Genomic DNA, 27358 nt, shown 5'->3' with positions numbered 1-27358 from the left:
TTGAACTAGTTCCAAGAAGTTTGCAATCTGCTTCAAGTTTAAGTTAAAATAATTAGAATGCCAGTTTATTTAGCTACAATGAGAAATAAAATGATAATCTAGACTACAGTATTCATGTTGATGAGATCTGTGCATTCAGTAACTTTAGGAGGAGCTCCAGTGGAAGCCACATCGTGATCAAGAGGTTGCTCTGTGTTGGCACAGTGCTCTTTATATGATTCTAAAGTAGCTGGATGTGCCCATCTACAATTTTTGATCAGGTCTGGATGACTGGCCAGGTTGCTTGATGGGATGAGGATGAGGCCTAGGGTTCATGAGACTTCTGTTTTAGTCCTGAATCTGTTATCAACTCACTAGGTGATGCTTGGTAAATAGGTAAACATTTTTTAAAAAGCTGGTAATAAATGGTCTCTAAGACCTTTTTAATATAAAATTATTTGGTTTTATGTATATGCTCTATAGGCAGCTATATAGATATTTAGATAATTAACTGTCTCAATTCTATTTCCTAAAGACCTTAAGGCTTTTTACAAATATCAGTCAATTCAGTAAACAATTGTTAATGGCTTCCGCCATGCAAATTATTGTGTTAAGCGTGGAAGTTGACATGGTCTCTTGCCACAAGGAAATTAAATGACTAATTAAAATATGAACATTCTCATTGTGAATTAATGTAAATATTAATAGCTACAAATGATAATATGAATATTATAGTATAATGTGAATAATGACTGATGACAATATAAGCCAGAATTAAAGTCAGCAAGAGGGGTGCAGATATCTGTGGTATAGGATATGGAGTAGGGAAAATATATTTCATTTAAGGAGATTAAAGAAGAATTCATAGAGTATAATATTTGAACTGGACTTTGAAATATGGTATGTTTAGCCAACCTGGAGAACCACTGGTCTAGGGTTAGAGTTGATGTTGCTGTAATGGGATGTGAAATTCAGCTTGTATGGTAAGAGAGGGGGTGTAGGAAGAAGCTAGTGACAGTAGCTTCAGGGCACTCAGTTGCAGACTGTTTCTGTAGTATCTGTTTGGCTGCCATAACAAAATCCCATAGGCTGGTGGCTAAAACAGCAGAAATTTATTTTCTCACAGTTCAGAGGGCTGGGAATCCAAGATCAAGGTGCTGTCCTGGCTAGTTTTTCACGAGGCCTCTCTCCTTGGCTTGTAGATGGCTGTCTCCTCTCTGTGTCTTCTCATGGCCTTTTATCTGTGTGTGTGTGTGTGTGTGTGTGCATCTCTGATGTGTCTCTCTCTTTTTAAAAGTACACCAGTTGTATTAGATCAAGGCCTCACCCTTATGACCTCATTTGAACTTAACTACCCCCATAAAGGCCCCATCTCCAAATATAGTCACATTGGGGCTTTTGGCTTCAACATATGAATGAAGGGAGTACACAGAACAGTTTATAACAATGTCTAAGGCTCTGAGAGGAGCTCTAGCCTTGAATTCATATGACCATATTTTTTTTGTGAAAAATGAGGGGTTTTTGAAATTAAGAATGCCCTCTAAATGGGATAGGCTTCAGGCCCCATAAAAGCTGGGTCCTCCTTCTGCCTGGGAGCAAGATATTCATTAGGTCCATTACCCAGGAGGAGAGGTAGCCCTGAGTCGGGATGCTGTATGGGGGAAGTGGGTAACTGAGAGGTTCCCCTGTCATCTGACATGTGAGACACAGGAACTGATGTGAATCCCAAGTTTGGATGGAGCTATGAATGCTTTTACATTGGGGGATCAATACCTAATAATTAAATGTGTGGCTTTACAACAGTCATCCTAATTTCTTGATCCTACACCACTAGTGTCAAATTAATGGAAATTCAAAGGAATAAAACATAATGGAGCAGCACTAAGGGCTTTTAACAGACTCTTGTTACAGTTGGAAGAAAACGTGGCCAGAGATGGTGGAGATGAAGTGGGAGAACCATTCTGATTCTTTCTCTTTCTGGCATAACATAAATATGTTAGATTTAGAAGATTTCTCTGTCTTAGAGTCAGGAGCAAGCAGTTAATGTTAGTAAAGAATGAAGACCTTCTGCGAGGAGGGTCATGTATCCTATTCCTCCTTCCTCTTTTAAGGTCTTCTACTCTTCCTTCTGTATTACTGCTTCTTTTCAGAATTGCCTGGGATACTTGTGAAAATTGGAGATTCCTATGCCTAATCCCAGACTGAAATGAATCAGAATCTTTGGTTAGTGGGGCCCGAAATCTTTATTTTGAAAAATCAGACTTGATTTTTTTTTATCTTTAGAGATTGGAATTTACTGCCCTACATCCACAGCACAGTCTCTTAATTTCAGTATTTCTGTCATTAATATCTATTAATTATAACAAAACTACCACTCTTGGAACTTGTATAATGAGCTCCATACCGTTCTAAGCAACGTGCTCACCTGATTTTCATGATAAATCTTCATGGTGATAATATTACTCTCATCTTGCAGATGAGAAACCAAGGGTCAGAAAGGTTAAATTTCTCAAGGCTACATAAGTAGAATTAATAAAAAAACTGAAGGGGTAAGAAGAGAAGGAAAATTTGATAAACATTAATTTGTAAGTATTTCTGTTATATAAAAAATACATTAGATTTATATATTGCCTGAATTATGTGGGTGTTATAATAACTCTTAACTCCTAAGCCCCTTGTCTCCTTGGGTGTTGTTGGGCTATACTGATAAACTGATATTCTGATGAAATGGAATGCCAGGAAATTCCAAGAGCTTGTGGCAGAAGAAATAGATTTCACGCACTTTTCTTGCCAATACTAACATCCCTCTATGACACTTACCAGGCTTTGGAGACTTGTTTGGTTGGCTAATATTCAAATTTTTGGTTTGAGAAGAAGTTTGGGCACTTCAGGAATAAGATACATAGTTTTGGAAAATATGAACAAAAAACTGTTTGATAATCTGTTTTATTTCAGTAGTATTTGGATCAGTAAATACCATGTTTTATTTTTGTAGAGAAAACAAAACAACTCATAGTCAGAAGACTCACTGGGAATATTGTAATACCCCATCCTTTAGTTTTCCACAGTTCCACTTAAAAGAAAATAATTCCCATTTAATGGACCAAACAACATAATAAAGTTTCTTGAGGCAACTCTTACAATTACCATGCAAGCTTATAAAACAAGCAAGATGTGTATTCCTTCAACAAATTCGCCTTTCAAATATACAAAAAGAAAGAAAATATTCATGTTTATTACATTTAGACTGAGTGGAAACCAGTTACAACAAATGGTAAAGGAAAAGAGTCCAAGACAATGTAACTCATTTTAACAAATGTCGTTCTCCCTAAATAAAGAGGTCAGTTATTTCACAGATGTTTTATTCTGCAGATGATGAGAACAAATATTTACTTCGTTTAATATTTATTTAAATATAGGCTTTTGGTTTCTAAATGTTTTTCTAATTTAAAAATGTTTCAAAATATATTGGAAAAAAAATAGAATTTACCTATCATTCCTCCATTTCTGTTTGGATTTATAAAATAGGAAGCTACAGACCTCTCCCACCATACGTTTTCCCTGCCCAGGGTTAAAAACTATTGGCTGGCCATTTGATGTATATCATCCCTCTTTCCTAGTTTTATACTTTATATACATTTAATACCCTAAATTAGAATATTATTAAATAAATTTATCTAGAATCAGTTTTATTTAAAAATACAGCATGGACATTTTCTAGGTCATTTCAAGGAGGACATTTTAAGCTCTTTAACGGCAGTGTATTGTTGTATTGAACTATTCCCCTATTAACGTTTTAATTTTATTTTTGATTTTTTCCCTACTTAATTTTTTCCATTTTTGCTATTGTAAACATTTTTTTCAATGAATAGCTTTATATGCACATTTCAAATTTCAATAGCTATTACCAACCAAATTACTTTCCACAAAATTTGCTTATTTTTCCTATGTATTTGTATTTGTATATTTGTATTTGTATATTTTCCCCACATTTGCTGGCACTGGGTGTTAGCAATGTTTTAAATCACTGAAAATCTGCTGAGGGCAAATTATATTTTATTTTACTTTGTAGTAAAGAACTGGATGATTCTAAACGTTGCTGTATATTTAAATTTTTGTTCTGATATATTTGTAAAAGTTACATGTACTCTATAGAGTCAAGAAAAGTAGATGCTAAGATAGGACTAAATATCACTTAAAATAACTGCCATTCACATCTTGGGTTCCAAGCACCTTTTATTTGCCAGGATGGGTAATTAATTCAAAGTATTTTGAACTTTAACTTGAATTTTTTCTTCTTCTGTAACTAGATATAAGGGAATAAGTAATTCTGCTTGTTTTGAGAAATTCAGGCTGTTTTGTTTTTACCATCTGCACTTTGTTTATTGGGAACAATCTTCATCTTTACTGCTTCATATTACAGATTATATTTTAAATTTTGAAATCTATGTGAAATACCAAAAATTATGATGTTGGACAGTTTCTGTCCAGTGTTATTCCTTTGAGCTTTTTCACTTATGTTCTTATAAATTAAACCTTTTTTTCTTTAAAATAAATTATTGGATCTTGGTGGACAAGAGGCTGAAATGAGATGCTCTTTACTCAATCAAACCTGCAAATACCTCTGCAGGCTTAGACATAAAACCCAGCACGGAAGTAATACTTGTCTCACAATCAGGTCAGAAATGATAACTGAAACCATGGAATCCTTAAGATAAGCTACCTGTGTAATCAGGGGAAATAGCTGAAAAGCCTAATAGAAGGCTTTGTGTTGGAGGACAGTGATTGAAGTTCAAAAGGCTTAGCAGAGGTCAAGTTGGCAATGTCAGGTATTTCCCCAAGTTTACTTCATTCAATTAAGTTGGGACAATCTGCTCCTGTGAAAGACTTAGTGGCTTTCCTTACACGGGGGGCCCAGGCAAAGGGGATGCTTGGTTTCCTCTGTACCAGAAGCGGTGTCTGGGATAATTTTAAAAAAGTCATTGAGTCGATTTTCATGAAGTCTCTGTGGGAAACTTCTGCACAATATAATGGCTGAGTGTGCTTATTAAATACATTTAAAAGAGACAGAAGGTGTAGGTATTTATCTACATGTATAAGCCAACCATTGCAACCTAAATTCTTTTCAAACTTTGGTTGTTTCTGAATGGGATGACCATTTGTGTGTCTGCCACATGAACTGAGCTGGTTTTCTTCCTGTTTAGTCTAAACTACTGTTGATTGCTTTGACCCCTGCCCAGCTGAGGGACAAAATGCCCTGGGTTGAGGGCTTTCTTAAGAGTGCCTGTATTCTCAGCTCAAGGCTGCTTGAGCTAGGTAGACTTCAGGGTAGAAAAGTGCCCTAAATTGCTTCCTTAAAAGTAAGTTTCATATCCTTGATGATTTTGTCTTTTTTCTTGGTGTGTCACTTTTTTTTTTCATTTTTGAAATGTAAAAAATGTCTTCTTTTTTAGCTGAAGTAATTATTTTACAAACATGAGTGAACTTTGTGGGGGAATAGAAATGGGACATACCCTGACTGCAGCAAATGATCAGATTACAGAGATAAATTGATATATGAGAGGTTCCGGAATACTAGGTAATTACAGCACATACCTTCAGGAAATACACACACACGCACACACACACCCATTCATGTTCCTGCATATGTGTGTGTATGTGACTATATAGATTTTAATTGTGAGAAAGGTTTGGGAGATAAAACCTATTTTTAAGTTGAATATCACTAATGCCATTATCAATGTGTTTACCATTTAAGACACATTTCTGAAAGTCATAATCCTAATAAATTTTCACTAGTCAGATACTGGGCAAAATAAATATGGACAAAAATGATTTCATCCAGTAGTTCCTAAATGTGGCTAATTGTTGGATTCACTTGGGCACACCCAGCCCTCCTAAATCACAATCTTCAAAACTGAGATCCAGCAATCTATAGTTTAACAAGCTCCCCAGATGATTCTCTTAGTCAAGTTTGTGGAGCCTAAAAAGCATCAGTTTAGGATAATGTCATTGTGTTCTAATCAGTTCGATGTTGAAGCAGTTGTACAGTTTACTAAAGAACCATTATGCCTGGTTTTGGTGATGCATGTGAACACTGTATCCAAAACTGCCTTGTTGGAGCTTCCCAGTATAGTCCCCTGACTTAGGCACTGTGAGATCCATTTTATAGGTGAGGGAACTGATATTGTTAAAATAATTAATCATAAAGTTACCAATTAGGAAAACCAGGATTCAGTCCCAAACTTTCTGGCTACATGTCTAGGGCTTCCAGCACATTGACTTCTGGTAGCCTTGAGGCAGAAATCTTTAGAGGCCTTTTCCAGTAAGATCTCTAGTTTAGATCTAGCATTTTGTCATCCCAAATAACTTTTGACAGTGTTACATCAGTTTAGAATACATTTATTGATTTGCTATACGTCTAACTTTGTGTTGGATGATAGGCTAGGCCTCAGAGGGAAGAGTTTTACCCTCAAAGAGTCTTGTTGGGGAGATAAGATTTACTTGGGACAAGAGTAGGAAGCAGCAGCTTAGAGTGACTAAGTGTACATTGTGGACTTTCAGTGCAATAGCAGTGCAGAGAAAATGATTTTGGGCTAAAATTCTGGGGAAGACTCCAGGAGAAGCAGATTTCAATTGGGTCTTGAAGAGTGGGATTTGGAAGGTTCAGGGGAAGACATTACAAGGATGGGAACAGCAGGAACAAAGGAGTGAGTGCGTGGGTGTGTTTGTGTTTTTACTCAAACTCACTGCTTAAGAGAGGACTGCTTTACCTGAGGAGTGGGGAGAGTGTGGGAACAGCATGCAGAAGATGGGGCCTTGGCCCGTCCTTCAAGGTGGCCAGACTCCATAGGGCACTGAGACTGTCGAGTTAAAAGGTGCCTTTTGGAGTCGTCCCCTTTGCTTAGAGGTGTTATTTGTTTTTCTCTCATGTATGCACTCTTGGCCCCCAGAAAATATTTTAACCTAATGCTCCAAAAGCCTCTGTCACTGTCCAGAATCAAATTAAGCACAGCGAATGTGACCATCGCTCTGAGACACACATGGGATTTGGGAGGTTGAAAGACACAAAAGCCTCAGCATAATAGGCAGAGAATCAGCAGGTTCCTGGGATAGGACTAATTTTTCTCTGGCTCTTTAGTAACAGGTGGTATTTATCTAAGCAGACTGCCCTGGGCAGCTGGTTGATGGGTTCTTCCAGCTGGACATCTTCTCCCCATTTAGTCCAACCACACCTGTTTCAGACAGCAAACAAGAGCCTTTCTCATCTTTAGTATCTCCATGCGGGGGGCTGGGATATAGGTGAACCATTCAGCTTCCAGCTGTAGTGTTTCTTGATGTCCGAGGATCCCATCTGGCCTCCTACCAGAAAAAAAGAAAGGTTTTAGGTTTAGAGGTGGGCTTTTTTTTCTCCCCCCCAGGGAGTGGATTTGTCCTGTTGGGTTGATTTCTTTTGAAAAAGAGATTTCATCATCAATGGCTATCATGTGATCAGATTTATCTCCCATTAAAACATCCTTTCCTTGAAGCATGCACTGACATGACTGTGGCTGTCCCTTCAAGCTTTTATTGTACTGCATTAAGGAATTGTAGAATAATCTCATGAAAGATTAATCACTTCCTGTAAGCATCTTGTATCTGCAGACAGGCAATTACTGAAATATGTCTGAAAGAAAACAACGAAGCACGTTAAAATGTATCGGCCAGGTATTTTTTGGCAGTGTGACTACAAAACTTGCTTGGGTGCCAGCTTTTTTGGAGCCAAAAAGGACTTCTGTGCTGAGTTAATGGATCATAGTTTGTTTTGTACATGAGTAGCAATGTTTTCTTTGTAATGATAGCCAAGACTTTGACACTGCACAGGTATTTCTCTTGAGGCTGTACAAGTGTGTGTTTTCTTATTTATTTCCCTGTCTAAACTGAATGATAAATCAACCATTTGGACTAGATTCAGTCCTGGCAATTTAGAGAACCCTATATCCCCAAAGCTGAGCCTGCCAGATAGTAGGTTCTCAATAAATATTTGATGACAGACAATCTCTATTTTATAGCTGTCAAGCGGTTTACAACAAAAGAGTATGATTTTAGAGGATGCCATAGCCTCAGTCCTGAAAAATCTCCCTAACCGGTATAGTACTGGGTTAACCACCACCTTAACTCAAAACTTTCTGTTTACCAGCATCTGTGCTAGAGGCTGGAGATAGAAAAAAAGGACATGGTCCTTACTTTTAAGAAGCTGAGATTTCCTGGTGAGGGAAATATTAATACAACATCCACAACAAAAACATTTATGTTTATTGAGCACTTGTGTATTGTAGACATTTAAGCCCTTTGTATATATTAATTCATTTAATCCAGAATGTCTTACTAATATTATTCTGTTTTTTAAGATATGTAAACTGAGGCACAGAGAGGTGTACTTTTCTGTAATTTACTCAAAGCTAGTAAGTGATGGAACTGGGATATGAGTAAAAATACAAAGCCTAACACTGACTCTGTGGAGCGCTCTGATGGAGTAAGTACAAAGTGCAGAGAGGAGGCCCCCTCACTGCAGTACAGTGGGGTCAGGGGAGAGTTTCAGGAGCAGTTGATGACCAAGCCTTTTCCTCCTTATCTCTACTTTCTGGCCCTGGGATCTGGGACATCTGTTTCTCCCCAGATCTGGTCCCAGTTCTTTCCATGTCCTTTGCCCATGGCAGGGAGCACTGTGCTCTATGCTGTGACATCTCTCCACTGATGTCTTACAAGTTATTCAACTTCCAGCAGCTCTAATTATGTCCTGCTGTATGTGGCTCTGGAGTCAGACACACTTAGATTTGAATTTTGTCTCTTCCATTTACAAGTTGTGCAATGTTGGTCAAGTTACTTAACTTCATAGAATTACTTTTACTCTTCTCTGTGGTCTGTTTAAAGAATTAATTGAGATGATACGTGTAAGATATCCATCATATAGGCGGTGCTCAATAAATGCTAGTTTTATTTGTCTTGTATGCCCATTTTTTTGCCTGTGTTTCCCCACACCTAGCATTGCTCCCCACAAATAGTAGATGAATAATACATGTTTGTTAATTTGATTTTATGGGAGAAGAGAAGTAACTTCTGTCAGTGTTATATTATTAGATCATCATACACACATCTTCCTAGGATATTTTTCTTTCCCCCTTCCTTCCTCCATCTGCATCTACCTTCCCAGCTTAGTTTAAATCCTACTTGTCTTTCAGGTCTTGGCTTAGATAGAATCCTTTCCAAATACTTTTCCCGTCTGAGTTAGGCCCCCCCTTCTCCCTGCTTCTGTAGCTCCCTGGGTATTAGGGACTAAAAGAGCCAGACAAACTTTATTATTTTTTAAAATTGAAGTGAAATCCATGCAACATAAAATTAACCATGTTAAAGTGTATAATTCAATGGCATTTAGTACCTTTACAATGTTGTGCAACCACCACCTCTATCTAGGTCTAAAACATTTTTATCAGCTCAAAATAAAACTTTGTAGCCACTAAACATTCATTCCCTATTCCCCCTTCCATTAGCCTTTGGCAACCACCAATCTGCTTTTTGCCTTTATGGATTTACCTGTTCTGGATATTTCCTACAAATAGGATCATACAGCATGTGACATTCTGTGTCTGGCTTCTTTGACTTAGAATAATACTTTGAGGTTATAGCATGTATCAGTACTTCACTCCTTTCTATGGCTGAGTAATATTCCATCATAGGTACGTAATACATCTTGTTTATTCATTAATCCATTGGTGGACATTTGGGTTACTGTGAATAGTGCTATTATGAACATTTTTGTGCAAGTATTTGTTTGTGTGCTTGTTTTCAGTTTTGGGGATTATATACCTAGGAGTGGGATCGTTGAGTCATATGGTGATTCTATGTTTAACTTTTTGAGCAACCGCCAGCTTTATTATTTTCCAATTTCAAAATGGTGCCCAAATCAAACCTAAAGACAAGCCCAGAAAGCCCAATGCTGGCAGATCTTGAAGGCTTCGGTTCAGGGAAAAGACATACCAAAAGTGGTAGATATAAATCTATTTTGTAAAAATAATTTTGCTTGTGAGAAAGAAAAACAATATAGACCAATCTGACTATGAGACATTCTAATGAGGGAGAGAGGGAGAGAGTCCTCCCAAGGCCCCTGGGTTAACTCTTAGCAGCTGGGCTGTTTAAGATTTCACTGTTTATCTGGATTCTTCTGGTGTCACTTAAAAGAGCATCAATCCAAGCCTGGTAACTGTAGCACAAAGATCTGCCTACAGCGTGTGGATAACTCAGATTCTGACTTAGCAGATAATGGGTGTGGCAGACACCATGCTGGGCACTGTAGCAGATGCAATTTGGGGAGGATTTAGATCGAGTTTGTTTTTTGTTAGTTCCTTCAGTAGAGGAAATAATAATTTAAGTGAAATTGTGATGTTTAGATATAAAAAATTATTAACTGTGCTAGGAAATGCACGGTTATGCCACATCTGTGCTGCAGACGGGTAGAGTCATAGGAAGAAACAAACACCTCATGTGAGGATTATCAGAGAAAATTTCAGTAGAAAAAGGGAATTTAGGCTGTTTTGCAAGATATGTAGGATTTATATCTAGAGAGGAGCAGATGAAGGTTATCTCCAGGGAAGAAATGGACTGAGGCTACTGAGTTTGGCTGCGATTTGGTCCTAAACAGGTTTATTGTTTCAACAAAACTGAAAACATAACACATAGCAGATCACAATCACTCCAGATCAAGTGAATAGTACATCTGAAGAGGGGAATACATTTTCTTACGAAAAAAAGAACTGAAATCTGGGTTGGAAATTGCGGCCACTTCAATCTGATGAAGGGGGTTTACTGCTTAGGAACCCCAAGTAAGGGAACTGAATTTCTTGAAAATTGTCTCTGATTTTAAAACTAGATTTGGAAGTGGTCTTAAAATTTCTACTTTCTTCTTATGTAAGTCTTGGGAGTAATTACAAATGCTATCCCTGCTGAAAGTTAGTGCTCTCTGTCTCTCTGGACCAGAGGTATGAAATGCCCTTTGATTGTCTAATTACAAAACCAGTAGACTCTTTAATTCTATAATTTGGCTACTTTCAGCTCATGACTATTAGGTATTCACTTTGTTTCTCTTGGAGGGGCAAGCTGGAGAACTAAAACTGTATAAGTTGTGGACCGGAAGTAATAATCTATGTATCTTCTGAGAAAGAAGTGATGTTTTCTTCCAAAGTCTCTAATTTCCACCTAGATAAGGAACCGGACATCTGGTGCTCTTAAATCATGATTTCTGTCATTGAAAAAGGGTTTTATTTTTTCCACTTGGGTAATGTGCTTATCAAACAGTTATATTTTCATTTATGACTTTGCCTAGTCTCTGTGTAAAGTAAGAAAGTGTCTTAGGCAAGCTCCTGCTGTAACAGTGGGATCAGTCTAGTCCTAGGGTAATAGAGACACAAGATGCTTCCTTGTAGCCTAGAAACACATCACCTTGCATCTAGTTAAAGAGTGATCATAGTTGATAACTATATTTGACTTTTGTGGTTCCCTGGGAACATTTCTATGATCTGCCTGGATAAAATCTGGATTCACATTAGAGTACCTTTACAGCATTATGTTTTACAGGAGCCTTGACATTAATCACTTACTTACCTTCCTTGGCAACCTAAAAACAGCCCAGAGGCAAAGGAGGGAGCAACAGTCCAAGTGGCAGCGCGGGTTGGAAAAATCCTTTAAGGGGGAGTGACTGCCTGTTGCTATGACAGCTGCATTCTATGACATTACAGGCCTTTCCCACTGCAGTTTCATTTAGGAATGCTTCAGAGTGCCAGCTTTGAACATACATAGTCTGAGGTTTAAACCAAGGCCCAATCTTTTTAAACTCCAGTTTTCATATCTGCAAAATGGGGATGAAAGTATTACTGACCTCTCAGAGTTTTCATGTGCATTAAATGAAATAATGTATATGGTGCGTGGAGCAAAGTGCCTGGCACATAATAAGCTCTTAGTCCATGGTGGCTGTTGTTGGAGTTCTAGGATCACATTCTGTGGCCAGCTCATAAGTCTTAGCAACTTTTTCTTTTACATTCCCATTTTAAATGGGAAGTTTCATTTTGCCAGTATGTTCCATACTTTTTTGTAAACATGTGCCTTATTTCAAAGTTTGGAGAGATTTATGTTTCAAAAAAATGGCTTATATAGAGCATATGGGAATTTATAAGATAGCCTAGAAAATGTATGAAAATTGTATTTATATTGGCCAAATTAATACTTGAAGAAAGGAAAGGTTTTCTTTGGCACTGGGTTAAAATTGTCTTTTTCCCTGCTATTTTTATTGAGATGTAATTGACATACAGCACGATATAAGTTTAAGGTGTACAGCATGGATAAAATTTTCAACCACTACTAACTGATAGAGAGTTTAAAAACATTTTTAAGTATTATCTGGATGATTTTGAGTTGTCCCCTCCTTGTCATTAACTCATTCACTTATTCATTTATTAGTGTTTAAGACCTAAAGGGTTCAGGATTGTAATAAATACTCAGTTTTCCAAACGTATGATTTATTAATTGTTGGTCAAATAAAATTTAATAATTAAATGACAAAATCTGGAAATAGACCAAGGCTTTTTGGCTGCCAGATGATCTTCCAAAAACAAAATGGTGAAAAATTAAGAGGAATAAGCTAGGAGTGTATAGATTTCATTTTTCTTAAAATACATTTTGATTCAAAAATTAAGGAAAAACTGGAACAAAATTTTTTGAAGCCAGCTTTTAAAAAACGTAAATGTTTGGCTGAATACAAAGTATTATCAAATTCAAATATTTATATTTTAAACAATGTTGTCAACTGCCAAAAGATTTTTTTGTTTTGTTTTTAATGGCAATGAAAGGTTATAGGCCTTTCTTTACCAAAATCTGCTTTCTTCTTCTCTTTCCCATATGATTAAGAGAAGGGTATATCCCCCCATTTGTGATCTTTTGGCACTTAAAAAACATTCAAGTACTAGTTTTCCCAGAGATTTGAACATTCCTATTCAGTGATTTTGGTGTGTGCATAGATTTTTTAAAAATTGACCTTTATGAGAGTTGGGGAAAGATCAATGTTTACCATATGGAAAGACAACAAAACAAGGTGAATAGATGGTATCATCTGGCTTTCAAAGGAAATTAAACTATTGTGTGAATAAATAAATTGTTTAAAAATATGAAATGAAAACCCCAAAACAGAAACAAAAAATTCTTTGGGGAAAGAAATTCTAAGGAAAGCTGCATTGTTAAAATCCTGGACTGGGAGCTTGGAGATTTGGGCACCATATTTCCAGGTAAAGATTTATGAAAATTTTCAGAGATCAGAAACTACAGAAATGGCACTTTAAAGTCTAATTTTAAAACTTGATAATTTTGTTACTATAGTGAATGCTGTTTTCATATTTTAATTTTTTCTTGTAATAGGAAATTTTTTTAGTAAAGTTATATTCTGGTTAACTTTCTTATTAATTAGTACACATCAGTACTTTTAATAATTCAGGTTTGTATATTTGAGTATTTTCTGTAAAATGATAAATAAAAATGCTTCATAATTGTCTGAACTTCAAATAATTCATAAGGCCAACATGTTTCTATGAGTCTTGTCCAGCGTAAGTTCATCTCCCACATATACATCAGGCAAACTTGTACTTCTCAGAGATTGAGAGAATTATTTCCCACCCTCCCCCCTCCAACTCCAAATAGTTCTATTTCATCTTGGAGAGCTATGCCCAAACCAGATTTTCATCTGAGGAAGGAGCTGTTACAGAAGTGTTAAAGAGAATAAATCCATCTTTATAAGCAGATGCTATAAAACAGTAAACAGTGTAAAATATAATTGTCTAGCCTAAGAGAAAAACAACTGGGATTGTTCTAGAGAACAAAGAACTTTGCCAAACACGGGAAAACTCTGTGAGTCAAAAAAAGAACAAACATAATCTTTTTTAGACTATTAAGAATATAAAATTGTGAGAGGAAAAAGTACCCTGAAGAAAGAGTAAATGAGAGTATGGGATCTTACCCGAGATTCCAGTTCTTCCTCCAGGCAGGGAAACATCACCATAGCTATGGGCCATCTCTATGAAGACCGCTCCTCATGTTTTTCATGGTCTGTGTTCCCCATGAGTCTCAGTTTACATCCTATAGCAGCTGGGGTTGAATGAGGAATTTCCTTTCTCTCAGCAGCAGTTAAGTCTCTGCCTAGGAGCCACCTCTCCATGAAGGGATGACCAGGTAGAGGTAGCAAGGAAGAAAGAATTTGAGGAGAGAAGACGATCAGAATGTTTACTTACCATAAGCTTTAGAAGAAAGGGATTCGGTTGTCCCTTTATATCCCATCCCCCTGGCATACAAGCATATAGACAGAAATTTCTCTGTAAAATTGCTCCCCGGTCCATGTCTTCAGGCAGTCTTATAGTTGAGCCTGTCCTGTAATGAAAGAGGTTCTCTGATACCACAGAAAATAGCAAATGCAGGGCCACCTATGATGGATGCTCTGTTATTAAATCCCGATCTGTTGGGATTCATCATTAGGTGAAACAAACAGAGAAAATATCTGCCAGCATGACATTTGATACAAGTTACTTTTTTAAGGAACATTGAATGGTTAAAAAGTGATTTATAGTGATGATTTGGTATAATTTATACCATAATATTTTGTCATTGTTAATTTGCATACATTGAATCTCTCTAACTAAATTGTATGTTTATTAGTGATCTTACCATGTTTTATTATGCGTATTTACTTAATGGATAAAGGTTTGTCATAGATGGTGCATGGGAAGATAATTAATAGCAAGACCTTGGGCATGACTCAGTGTATGTTTAACGCCTGGAAACACATGACGGCCGGTGGGTACTGACTTGGTCTTATAATGCTGAGTAAAGTCTCATAGAATTACGTTAAATGAGAAATGAAACTTGACACTTCTGGCTTCAAAATTTAATTTTGGAAAAGGGAATCATTGCATCCCCCAAATGGCACATGTCTGCTGACTAAGCAGTGCAAGATGCTGTAACTAAATCCTAAAAGTGAAGGCTGAAAATAGAAATAATTGGAGAAAAGGAAAGAAAATTGTGTTAGTAAAGTCAGCAACCACTAATCCCTGTTTTTTGATCAAAGGTGTCTAGACACTACCTAACTCCATTCTAGCTTTTATGACTGCTGCAACGAGTGTGCATTCTTATCTTATTTACAGTGTTAGAGGATGTCTGTATAAACAAACATCTCCTGAACACTTGTCCATTTGTTGGAGTTGCCTGTTCTCTGGACTTATTTAGAAATCTGATTTGGTGTTAACTAGCATTCTTTTGGAAGCTACACCTAGCAGCCCTCGGACTTACTACAACTGAAAAACAGACTTGCTGTTTTGTATTTTGTTATTTCATGCTGTAGTTATAGCCTGTGTAAAAAATTCTCTAGCGCCAGGTAGCACTTTTCCAGTGTGTAGCAGACGCTGCAGACATCTTGCTTCTAGGACTCACATTTGAGAGGAACAATCTTGACCTCCAATATTTTTGTCCTTTTGTCCCCCTATGTCATTTATACTCTTCATATCCTGAACACTTCATTTTTGAAATAAAAATATGATCATCATAAATATGTATCCCCATGTTTCCTTTGGAAAGATTAATGTCAAACACTTATTTGAGGATTTGTATCCCAGGTACTTTGCATATATAGTCCCTACAGCAATCTCTTCAGAGTGAAATATCATTATCCTTGTTTTACAGATAGCAAACTGAGAACTCAGGAGGGGAAGTAGCTTCTCTAAGACCTCAGCACTAGTAAACCAAGAAATCAGGATTAAATTGAAGCCTGATTCTAAAGCCCTTGTTCTTATTACACGACTCTAGGAAGTGTCATTGGTTCAGGCTTATCTTGGGAGTATGTTGAATGGAAGCCTTTGTGATGTAATTTGCCTGTGAAGATCCTCTGCTAAGTTTTTCCTCTGTCCAGATACCTATGAGACACTCCTTTTATGTAAAACATTGCAACACTGGTGAAGGGATGGAAAGTCACATTCACAACCTACTATAAATTAGTTAACTGAATTACCCAGCAGGACTCTGAGAATAGGATACAGGACTGATGGGTTTTAATACAGAGCGGTTCAGGAAGGTAAGTTTTTGCTAAAAGGGATATAATTTGAAGCTCAAAAGCTTTTGTGGGGTCTAGTTTCCACCACCAGGGGTCAGTGTGCAGGTGCTAGATAAAGGCACAAGGCTGCATTGGGAAAACAAACTTGGATCAAGATGGAGAATGGAAGTGGAAACTCTTTCAGTTTGTAAGACTTGACAAAGCGCCTCTGGCAGGTAAACCCCGAACTGAACTATAAATCATAAGCTACTTACGATTAAGTACATCTGAAGACCTGAACATATGTCTTGCCTAGATGAAAGCAGAATGTACCCACCATTATGACTGCTAACAAGTGATGCTTTTAAATGACAATGTGACTAAATTATAGTATGCAGAAAGATACAGACAACAGTCTTCTCAAATTTATTAAAAATTCCTTTATTGGTTTCATTTTAGGGTGATCACATAACAAGGAGAAGAGAGAAAGGTCAACAGAAAGACGAAGACTAAGAGGTAGATTTTATAAATTATCAAGATTTAAGTACAAGCATCTCATTTTTTAAATGAGAAAAAGTACTCTCTTAACGTGTTAAGGGTCATTTCAATCTTTTATCTCTTCATTTTTTTAGCAAGACGAAGTATAGAGTAAGAGGAAGGCATTCCAAGTAATGGGAATATTTAAGAAAACACATAATCCAACAAAATCTTACATTCAGTTTTATTGCTTTCAAGTACTTTTACCTCAGCTCATGTGGGAACTATTTTGCTTGGTTGTACTAGGACTATTTTGCAACAAATATGCATATTCTTTTCTGTAGACATAGCTATTTGGACTTCTTTTTTTAATGTGGTTTGAAAATTAAGACAGTTTAGAATTTTTATGTTAAAATAATTACTGTAGGAAACTGTGAGGTATTTAGACCTAGTCTTATTTTCCTAAATATAAATACATTCATTCCATAGTTGGGAAAACATATTCAAAATGGTTGTTTGCATCCTTCATGATTTAACAACAGCATTCGTCTGGGAAAGAGCACAGTGAAAGTTAATTGCTGTCTACTTGGAAAGCCTGAAGCAGCAGATTTTGCCCTTGGCGAGATAATTTTACAAAAGCGGGAACAAAAAATGAGCCAGGATGTCTCGCAACCATTACTGTGTCAGATGAAAGCTTCTCTCTCTCTCTCTCATCACTTCTATATATATGTATATGATGAACTTAAGAAGAGAGGCATATGTTCAAAATGACTGCTTATAACCCAAGAAGAAAAAAAAAAAAAAACCGTATCAGAACACGTACTGTCATAAAAGGTTTCATTTGTGTCAGTGATGCCTTTCTAGAGTCTAAAAGTACAAATTATCCTTTGGCTAAAATACCTGCCTGTATTTGTCTTATTTCATGTAGGCCTTTCAGCACTGGGACTTAACATTCTGACCTAACATTTAATGTATTAATCCTAATTTTAATCCAATACCAAGACTCTCTGTTGTATTGACTCAATTCAGGTTAATTCAGAATTATGTTGCTCCCACCCAGAATCAATAGACCCACTGTTGATTCTCTCCAAAGCTGACCACCCAGTTTTGTGAGAATCTGCAGTGAATTAGAAAATCTGTCATTGCTGGGGAGACTGGGCAGCTCAGATATGGTCTGTCATTCTCTCTGGTCTGTACAATACCCACTCTTTGTCTACCGTCTCCTAAACTAACCTGACATAACTGAGCCTGCCAGTCAATGAGATCTTTATTCTCCTGGAAGGAATGCCTTGCACACCAGCGTTATTAAGAAATTTCTGGACAATGTTTAGTGGCTGAAGAATAATCCAAGGTTCTATTAAAAAGCCATCTGGGTAATTAATAGCACATTTGTTCTCAGCCTCCTCCCAATTTGTCCATTAGAGGCATAAAAGCTCAGGACAAAGGGTAATGTGGTTCAGTTATACTTTACAAGAATTCTTCAGGAAGTTGAAAACACATGATAGTTTTCCAAAGATACATATGTTTATGGCTCTTAGAGCAGCAAATAGGCAAATCCATGAGCTTTAAACTGAATTTTTCTGCTGCCACCAGCTATTTAAATTAAGAAAACTGATATGGAATATTGACAATCTACCCCTAGAATTGACTAGCGAGCTGCTGGATTGCCTCCCAAACATGTATAGACTGGGATGTCTCCATATTTAAGTTAAAAAAAATTTCCCTGAATATTTACAAATGTGAAAAAAACCCAGTACTTTTATACCCTTTTACCTGATGGTTGAAGGCTTTTCTGGGATCTCTTTTTAATGTATTTTCATGAGTAGTAGCCCCAGGCAGCATATTTCTGCACCATTGCCAAATAAACTCTGTTTTTCTTATTGATGCTTTCTCTGTTAGTTCGCCTTTTTTCTTAACTGCTTGTACAGAGAAACTTTGAAGTCCTAGATATTTGAAGATAAATGTTAAAAACACCTCTGGAAAGTTAAATGAGGATTTAGTGTGTTTCTTTCTGTCTTTTAGATTTATTTTAAAACAGTGATCAGCTAAACAGCACAGGAACCTGGAATTTATAGGGATTACCTTGCCGCAGAGTACTTGTGTGTGTGTTGGGGGATGTGGTGGAGTGCGGATGGGGGCAATGTTAGGGTCACAGCCAGTGTATTTTCAAATATACTCCAGTAGGTTGGGAGGTTATGAGAAAGAAAGAAAGAAATAGTAGAGAAGTATGGGGGTGGAGAGAGAGAGAGGAGAGGGGGAAGAGAGGAGGGGACAAGGGAGGGGAGAGAAAGAGAAAGAGAAAGAAAAAGAAAAATCTCTCTTAGATAAAGGTCTGTATATTTTGGAGATTTCAGATCCTGCAAGGCATTAGTTTTAGGTACTTTTTACTATGTGCCAGGCTAAGTACTTTCATGGATTGTTTCATATAACTTTTATAACAGTGCTATAAAGTAGGTGCTATCATTTTTAGATGAGGCTTTGAGAGGTTAAGGTCACACAGCTAGTAAGTAGTGGAGCCTCTTTGTCTCTCTGGCCTCCAGTCACACCCCCTTGCTCTCTGGCTGCCTTTCTCTTTCTCAAGCACACAGTTCTTCGGACTTGGTAACCCTGTCACCTGGAGTGCTCTTCCCCTAACTCTTTCTATGACTGGGCTTTCTCTGTCCAGCAAACGTCCATTTAAGAAAACATGCTTTGGAAGGGACCCACCTGAGTTGAGTCCTAGCTACATTTATTCATTCACTAATGTATTCATTCAATACTTATTAAATGTCTATTATGCCCCAGTCCCTGCTGAAGGCAAGATGGGGAGAGAAGGTATTTCCAAACTTTTCCCTTCAGGGGCTTACAGTTTTGTTAAGGGAGTGAAACAATCAAATACTCACACAGCTGCAAAATTATAACAATTCCTGAGAGATCTGGGTTGAGATCTGATGGATGACGTGGTGTGATCGAGTCAGAGAGAAGAGGGAAAACAAAGTGTAGGCTGCAGGCAGCCCAGACCTGGTTCCAGGGAGGGAGTGTGGTGAGTGTGGCTGGGTCTTACAGAGCAGGGAGAAGTAAGATGGGGCAACCTAGGGCACGTCACAGAACCTTCGAGGACAGACCGTGAACAGTGGGAGACCACGAAGAGTTGGGATATAGTTGGCTGCCATGACCCTTGGGTTGCACTCAGTGGATACGGAGAGAGGGCTGAATGTCCCTCGCCATTGTATATAAGGAACTTGAGTGTCCGCTGATTTTGGTATCTGCAGAGGCATCCTGAAACCAACCCCTGGGGATACCAAGGGAAGAGTGGTGTACTTTGGTATTTCCCTTGCAGAGAAGCTCTTCCCTTTTCTTCCTTCCCTCTCCTACTCTTCCCCTCCCCTCCCTTCTCTGCACCCAGACTGCTGTCATTCAGGAAATTACCTATCATTTCCTCTCCTGGTGAGATTTCATTGTGACTTAGTGGCACCTTTACCCCAGGACACCTTCAGCACCATGAGTTCAGGAGAAGGTCTGGAGGGCTCAGCCAACAGTGGTCACCTCTCCTCTAGGACAGCTTCAGATATGGGCTGCTCTGGCCCAGCAAGCACATGAAGGAAAGCACAGTTTTATTCCTAAACTGAATTCTGTTTTAGAAACATAGACTCTGAGAGAAGCCAAGGAATGAAACTGTTTAAATATCCGTTTGTGACTAAATGGTTTTTCAATTTCACTGAGTTAGGAGGTCAGCCTGCCTCAGCTGCCAAAGTGTGAGGGGGACACAGAGTTAGAGGCCTCAGGCCCTGACAGAGGCTGTTCCCGGCCAGGAGGGCTGGGCCTCTCCTCAGCAGAACAAATATTTGTTAGCACTTTACACAAGAATACTCTTGAGCTCATTGTATTTACATTGCAAATGATCTGTAAATGGCAAAGCAGTTATGTGTACCTGAAATTTGTTATTTGTTTGAAGACACTGTATAGATAGAAGATGAGAGAAGTGAATTTTGGAAGGGGGAGGAGTGCCATGAAAAAGCAAACACCGAACCCCCAGCAGAACCTCGCTTTGCCAGGGTAGATACTTAAAAGGACACCCCAAAGTGAATCCCAAGTGAATGCTCCTTCCAGTGTCTCCCTTGGCAGGTTAAGTGGACCTAGACCTATAAACCCAACTATCAGTACAAGCTGTCTCTGAGAGGAGTAAACAGACAGCCCTGCCCTGGCTCCCATACAGGGGTCTCTGGAGCATCCTTGGGAGTTTTCTTCCTGTAGGACCTCCCAGTGCTCAGGCCCTGTGGCCTCTAACTCATTAGCAACTTCTGGAAGGGAAGAGAATGCAATCCCATCTGCTAGAAACAATGTCTTCCCACTTTCAAGAGCTAGAAATGTCAACATAGGCCAACATGCTTGGATAGATTAGGATCGTGTGTAGAGGGCACTTTCCTATATGTTTTTGGATCATGCATTTCCATTTTAAAATGAAAAAAAAAAAAGGAAAACATTTTAAATAAAGAAGACTTGTCTTGAGAAAAGAGGAAATCTTTATCTCTATAGAAGGATAACAACACTCTTCACGTTGTAAGGGAAGGTACTGCAGTCTTGTTGTCTCTGCAGCTTTAAAATTGTATTTACATATATTATACATAAGGCTTATCCCTGCACGGTGTGAAGCTTCTGGAAGTATCTCTATCACTTCCAAACCAGTCTCCCAACTGAAGCATGAAACCTCATCATTAATAGATTTTTCTAAATGCTAACATTTTTACTTGTTTGAAAAGTTCTCTAGAGATATAGTTAACAAACATAAAATTCATCCATTTGAAGTGTATAATTCAGTGCTTTTTGTGATATTCACAGGGTTATGCAAACATCATCACAATCTAATTTTGGATCATTTTTGTTCTCCTAAAGAGAAAAGCCCGTATCTGTTAGCAGTCCCTCCCCATTCCTTTCCACCCACTCCATCCCCGGCGGTAGGCAACCACTAATCTCCTTTCCATCTTTATAAATTTGCTTTTGCTGGGTATTTCATATAAATGGGATGATACAGTATGTGGCCTTTTGTGACTTTTTTTTTTTCACTTGTTATATCTTTAAGTTTCATCCATTTTGTAGCATGTATCAGGACCTCATTTCTTTTTATTGCTGAATAATATTCCATCATGTAGTTACACTACATTTTACTTTTTGATGCATCTGTAAATGGACATTTGGGTTATTTCTACTTTTTAGCTCTTATGAATAATGCTGCTTTAAATATTTATGTACAGGTTTTTTTTTTTTTTTTTCTGAGTGGACCTGTATTTTTATTTCTCTTGGGTAGATACTTAAAAGTAGCATTTCTAGGTCATGTGGGAATTTTGTGCCTAACATTTTGAGGAACTGCCAGACTGTTTTCCAAAGAGCTACACCATTTTACACTGGCACTAGCAAAGGGGTTTCAGTTTCTCCACATTCTCACCTATACTTGTGATTGTGTGTTTACTGTTTCTTTATATTAAACATTATTCTTCCTTTACTACTATTTTGCAATTCAAATCCCCATCTTATCCCCTCTCCTTCCCTTCCTCTGTCAAGTTCCTAATATGATAGCATGAATTCATTTATCAAATGGCTTTCTTGTGAGAGTGGGTTGTTCTTAATTTCAGTGCATCTCTGTGCCAGGGTGGGCTGGGGAGAAAGGGTGGGAAGGGATTAGGCACCAGAAGAAACATGGTGCCCATGGGGCTTTGCCCACTTCACAGATTGTTTAGCCCAAGGCCTGGGTTGGAGACAGGGTCATGGAAGTTTGATCAGTAAGCGTATCTCTGGTTCTTTGAAGAAATGGTTGGAATTGTATTAGTTGTCTCTAAGGCTAAGTACATTTTCAAGGACTTCTGGAACTCAGAATGATCCAGCTTGGTAGAACTCTGCTTAAGATCTCTAGTCAATCACTTCCCACTGTGATACAGAGGTCTGAGGACTCTTTGTTTACTGGTCCGTGTTAGAAATTGAGAACGAGACTTGAGAAATATTTTTAATAATATGACACTGTGACATCCAAGCAGGATGAACTCATGATTGGTGAACTCATCTCGTTAAATAGGGTTCAACTTGTTCACATGTTCTTCGCTCGTTGTCAGACTCTCCTGGTGAGTTGCGTGTGGCCTGAGCTGAGTTCTAGACATATACAGTAGAACCAGGGACAGACAGGAATTAAAAATAAAATTAGTCCTTGGCCACGGTGTGAGAGCCACTGTGGCAAACTAATGCTTTTCAGCATTTTCCTTCCTTCACCTGCGCTAGACTTTGATGCAGGAGTGGAGGGGTCCAGTGTATAGGAGAATAATGGTAATAGTGGGCGTTACCCGAGCACTAACAGGATGCTCAGCTCTGTGCTTTCCTCATAGAAACTGATTTAATTGATATGATTACTATTTCCATTCCAGGAAACTAGGGGAACAGAAGAAGTACTGGCTGCGAGTGGGTTTCCATTTTGATCGTGAGTCAGTCCTGCCCCAGCTTTAGCCCTTCTAGTCAGGAGGGTCCTGATTTGGATCCTGGTCCCCTCTCCTCACCTTGGCTCTGCCTGCCTTGGCCTCTGGCTCTACCAGCCCCCTTTGCTGGCTGATTGACAGGATCCCAGAGAAGTGGGGAAGTCCTGGGGGGCAAGGGGTGGGGATGCAAATAGGAAGAATCAAGGCAGGAAAAGAAGCAGGAAAGAGCCCAGAGGAGTGAAGGCGAGCTTGGCCAGAGGTCTTTCTTTAAGGGAAGAATTGTGGCAACTCTTATGGAAAGTGGAAATTGGGGGGAAGAAATATAAAGAACTACGTGGGAGGTAATCGCCCATTTTGTTTCTCCACAGCCTGAGGGACAATCCATGGAACTTTGTATGCTTTTGGAGTGAGGTAAGTTTTGCAAACATGGTCCTGGGTGAGAGCAGGGCAGGCTACTTGGCATATTTTGACTTAGATTTAGATGACCCAGTGCCCTTAAAACTCGTGTAGCCTGGGACATGCTGTATACACTAGAGAGAGGCGAGCCTCAGAGTTCTGTCTGGTATTTCAGGAGGGCTGGAGTTAGGGGTGGGAAGGGGAGAGAGTCTCCCTGCTTATTCTCTGCCCACAGAGTAACCACATGGGTGTGGAACACTTTCTTCCCTCCCTGCTCCACCTGTATGTCTGCAAAATTTTACTCTGCAGAAGTCTTTTTTTTTTTTTTTTTAAGCCAGGATCATCTTTGCTCCATGCAAATTTTCTGAGGTGGACTTGTGCTAAACTCCTTTGCATTGTTTTCCATCAAAATAATTATTTTAATGATTTGTAAAGTGGTCTTATTTAGGGATCGGAGGTTAATGACCCTTAGGAAGAGTGGCTGACCTTGACCCAACTTCTGTAGGCTTTATCCTTAAGTTCATTTCCGTTCAGTGAACATCGTGGGGCTCCTCCTACAGCTCTATGCAGGTGTGTTGGTCATTTAAAATCACATACCAAATCGATGCTTTCAGGGAAAACTGTTCTTATACATCCGTCCTTTCACATTTGCCTGCCAGATAGCAGTACTGACTGTTCTTCACTGGTTTTTCAGGTCGGTTGCTAGAGACGAGATGTGCTATGTAGAATGTTTAGGAGACTTTCCTGAAAGATTCTTTGAGATGCATATTTGCTGGCTGGAGAAGACATCAGTCTTTTGTAAGTCTGAGATCTTTCAATTTAAAATGAAATATTTTGCTTCTGGGGATTCTCCTCCATGGGATTGTAAAGTGCCCCTGTGTCCGTGTGTAATTTATTCAACAAGAGTTTGTCTTGGGAGCATCGCAGTGGCTGGGAATTAAGAAACTTCTGTTTCAATTCCAACCTCACCAGTGACTTCTGTGTGACCTTAGGGAAATTAGTTAACCTTCTTGGATTTTATGTACTTCAGAATGAGGATCAGACCATTGCCTCATAGTCTGGGCTCAAGACTCAATAAGGAGCTGAAGCCCAGTGCGATCCCCAGGTGAAGGCTGCTAAAACCAGGCTTGTTCTCCGGTGTGGAAGGCCCTCCCCCAGTTCAGAAATGCAGTTACTAAGCTGTCAGCCTGCAGTCCTGCGGGAGGTCTCATTGTATATGAACAATACTTTAGAGTTGAGGAGTGGGTCATGATTTTTAAAGGATGTTATGTATTGAATCTTCTCATTTGAGTTTCTCCATCCTGGGGAAGGCAAGATTTTTTTGTCATCTCAATTCTATACATTTAGTTTAGGTCAGGGAACTTGAAAGAGGAGTTAGAAATTAAAGGACTCAGTAGTAAATAAGGCAAGGTACACTCTATTTACATTTTCAGTATAAACTACCCTTTGGTGGTATCTAGACTTAGAGTGGCTAAGTTTAAATCTTGGCTCTGTCACTCAGTGAGGAACCTTAGGCAAGTTACTTAAGCTTTTCTAAGCCTCATTCTTCTCATTTGTAAAATGAGGATAATAAAAGTACTTATAATGTTTTTCTGAGGATTAAATGAAATTATACATATACTTAGAATATTGCCTATTATATAGTAAACTCCCAATTATTGCCATTTTATTACATTCTATTTTCTTATATATCAAGTTATGCCAATATACCATCAGTTATTCTTCTTTTAAGTATATATTTTAAATATATATAATGCATATCAGTTTATTTATGTATCAGAAAAGTGCAGAAAGAAAATATAAAAATGATTTGTGTTGTTTCCACTCAGATGATCCCTGTTGACATTAAAAAAAAAAAAACGAACACACTTAAAAGGTTGGAAACATCATTAGTAGGTATGTTTCATTAGTAGGTTTGGCATCATTAGAAGAGAAGTGTATAAAATGGAAGATGGGACCCTTCTCCTTTTTTGCAAGATAATTCCTATTATCATTTGAGTATTTCCAGAAAAATGTGCACATTCCCACATATATGCATCAACCTTTTTCCTTTTCACACATAAGATGTCATATGAAGCACACTGTTCTGCCCTTGTTTTTCTCTACTTTGGTATCTGGGAGCTTTTCCCCCAGTGAGCTAGCTATTCAGTTCTCTTACCTGCCCTCCTAGTATTCCATCATAAAGATATATCACAGTTTAGTTATCCTGTCATCTATTGGAGGACACTGGGTTGTTTTCAGTTGTAGCTAGTTTGCAGTTTAATTACACTTCAGTGACTGTCCCTGTATGCATGTCTTGTGGAAGTTTTGCAAGTATATCAATAAGGTAAATTCCTAGCACTGGGCTTGCTGAGTCAGGGGTTTTAGCTTTGACAGTTACTTGATAGATCCTTCTCTACCAATTTACACCAGTTTAACACTTCCACTAAAGGCCACTTCCTATGCCCAGTTGCAGGTACTGGGTATCCTCCAACTATAAGCATTTTCAAGATTAAAAAATGGCATTGTGTGATTTTATTTTTGATAAGTGAAGAATGTCTCTTTCTTGTTCTGATTTTATTGTGAGTGAGGCCAAACAGTTTGTCCTATATTTATGGAGCGTTTGTCTTTTGTTCTTTACTGTAAACTGTATGTTTGTATACTTTGCCCATTTTTCTATTAGATTATTTATCTTTTTCTTATTTACTTATGTTACTTTAAATAAATCAATATGTGGTTTTAAGGAATATATTAAATCATATGTAATTTTAATTACATCTTGGAATAAAAAATTTGCTTAGGAGATATAGTAGATAAAAATTGTGTTTGCTAGCTCAGTATCTGTTTCCCCTTCTGAAAACAGCCCCCAGATTTTTCTTTCAGGTAACAGCATGTTTTCACTCCACTCATTTTGGGCTTCTCTGAATCTGAACACATGAGCTAGACTTGCTCACCAAATCCCTCCAGCCCCCCTGGCCACAGTGCAGAGAGAGAAACCCACATCTGGCCAGTGGGAGCCTTTCCATGACTTTGCCGTATTTATTTGAAAAGAAGTGCTCTTTCTCTCATTCCACTGCAGTTGCTGAGAAGGATAGAAACGATGCTGTAGGAAAAACAGAACAGTGGAAACTTAAGTCAGGAAGCAGAAGAAGGCAAGCATATAATCAATAATTGTCTCCTCTAATACCTTATAGGTAACGTTGGCTTGATTTTGGAAGTTTGATATGAAAGAAAGACCTGAAGATATGCAAAGGCAAGTGGAAAAAATGCTATTAAGATGATTGAAATTGAGAATAATCCTGGGAGATCTGTGAGTGCCAGGCAACAGTTTATTCAAGAAGGGGAAATATGTACTTGTTTTGAGTAACTGCACTATGTAACAATTCCACTCTTGGGCATATATCTGGAGAAAACTCTTAACTGGAAAAGATACATGCAACCCAGTGTTCATAGCAGTACTATTTACAATAGCCAGACATGGAAGCAACCTAAATGTCCATCCACAGATGACTGGATAAAGGAGATGTGGTGTATAATATATACAATGGAATATATAGTCAGCCATAAAAAAGAATGAAATATTGCCATCTGTAGCAACATGGATGGACCTAGAGAAAATTAAATTAAGTGAAGTAAGTCAGACAGAGAAAGGCAAATATATTATATTATTTATATGTAGAATCTGAAAAAAAAAGATACAAATGAACTTATTTACAAACTGGAAATAGACTCAACAGACATAGGAAACAAACTACGGTTACCAAAGGGGAAAAGTATGGGGGAGGAGGGATAAATTGAGAGTTTGGGGTTAACATATACACACTACTATACATAAAATAGATAAACAACAAGGACCTACCATATAGTGCAGGGAACTAAGTTCAATGTCTTATAATAACCTATAATGGAAAAGAATCTGAAAAAGAATATATATGTATATGTATAACTGAATCACTTTGTTGTACACCTGAAACTAACACAACATTGTAAATCACCT

General features: G+C 38.1%; 1 protein-coding gene across 1 annotated transcript in view; it reads left to right on the top strand.

The window, feature by feature from the left end:
* XKR9 (XK related 9) overlaps nucleotides 1–26618 on the top strand; it is a 173683-nt gene extending 147065 nt beyond the window's left edge. The window contains exons 3-7 of the transcript XR_004316111.1: nucleotides 16532–16588; nucleotides 22939–22991; nucleotides 23355–23397; nucleotides 24077–24180; nucleotides 26556–26618. The gene's annotated coding sequence lies outside the window, so the exon portion shown is untranslated. The remainder of the gene's footprint in view (nucleotides 1–16531; nucleotides 16589–22938; nucleotides 22992–23354; nucleotides 23398–24076; nucleotides 24181–26555) is intronic.
* The last annotated feature ends 740 nt before the right edge of the window (nucleotides 26619–27358 follow it).

Source organism: Camelus ferus, chromosome 29, assembly GCF_009834535.1.
Source record: "Camelus ferus isolate YT-003-E chromosome 29, BCGSAC_Cfer_1.0, whole genome shotgun sequence".
In the NCBI taxonomy this organism is placed as follows: domain Eukaryota; kingdom Metazoa; phylum Chordata; class Mammalia; order Artiodactyla; family Camelidae; genus Camelus; species Camelus ferus.
The sequence above is the reverse complement of the archived record's forward strand: the minus strand, read 5'-3'. Positions and strand labels throughout refer to the sequence as shown.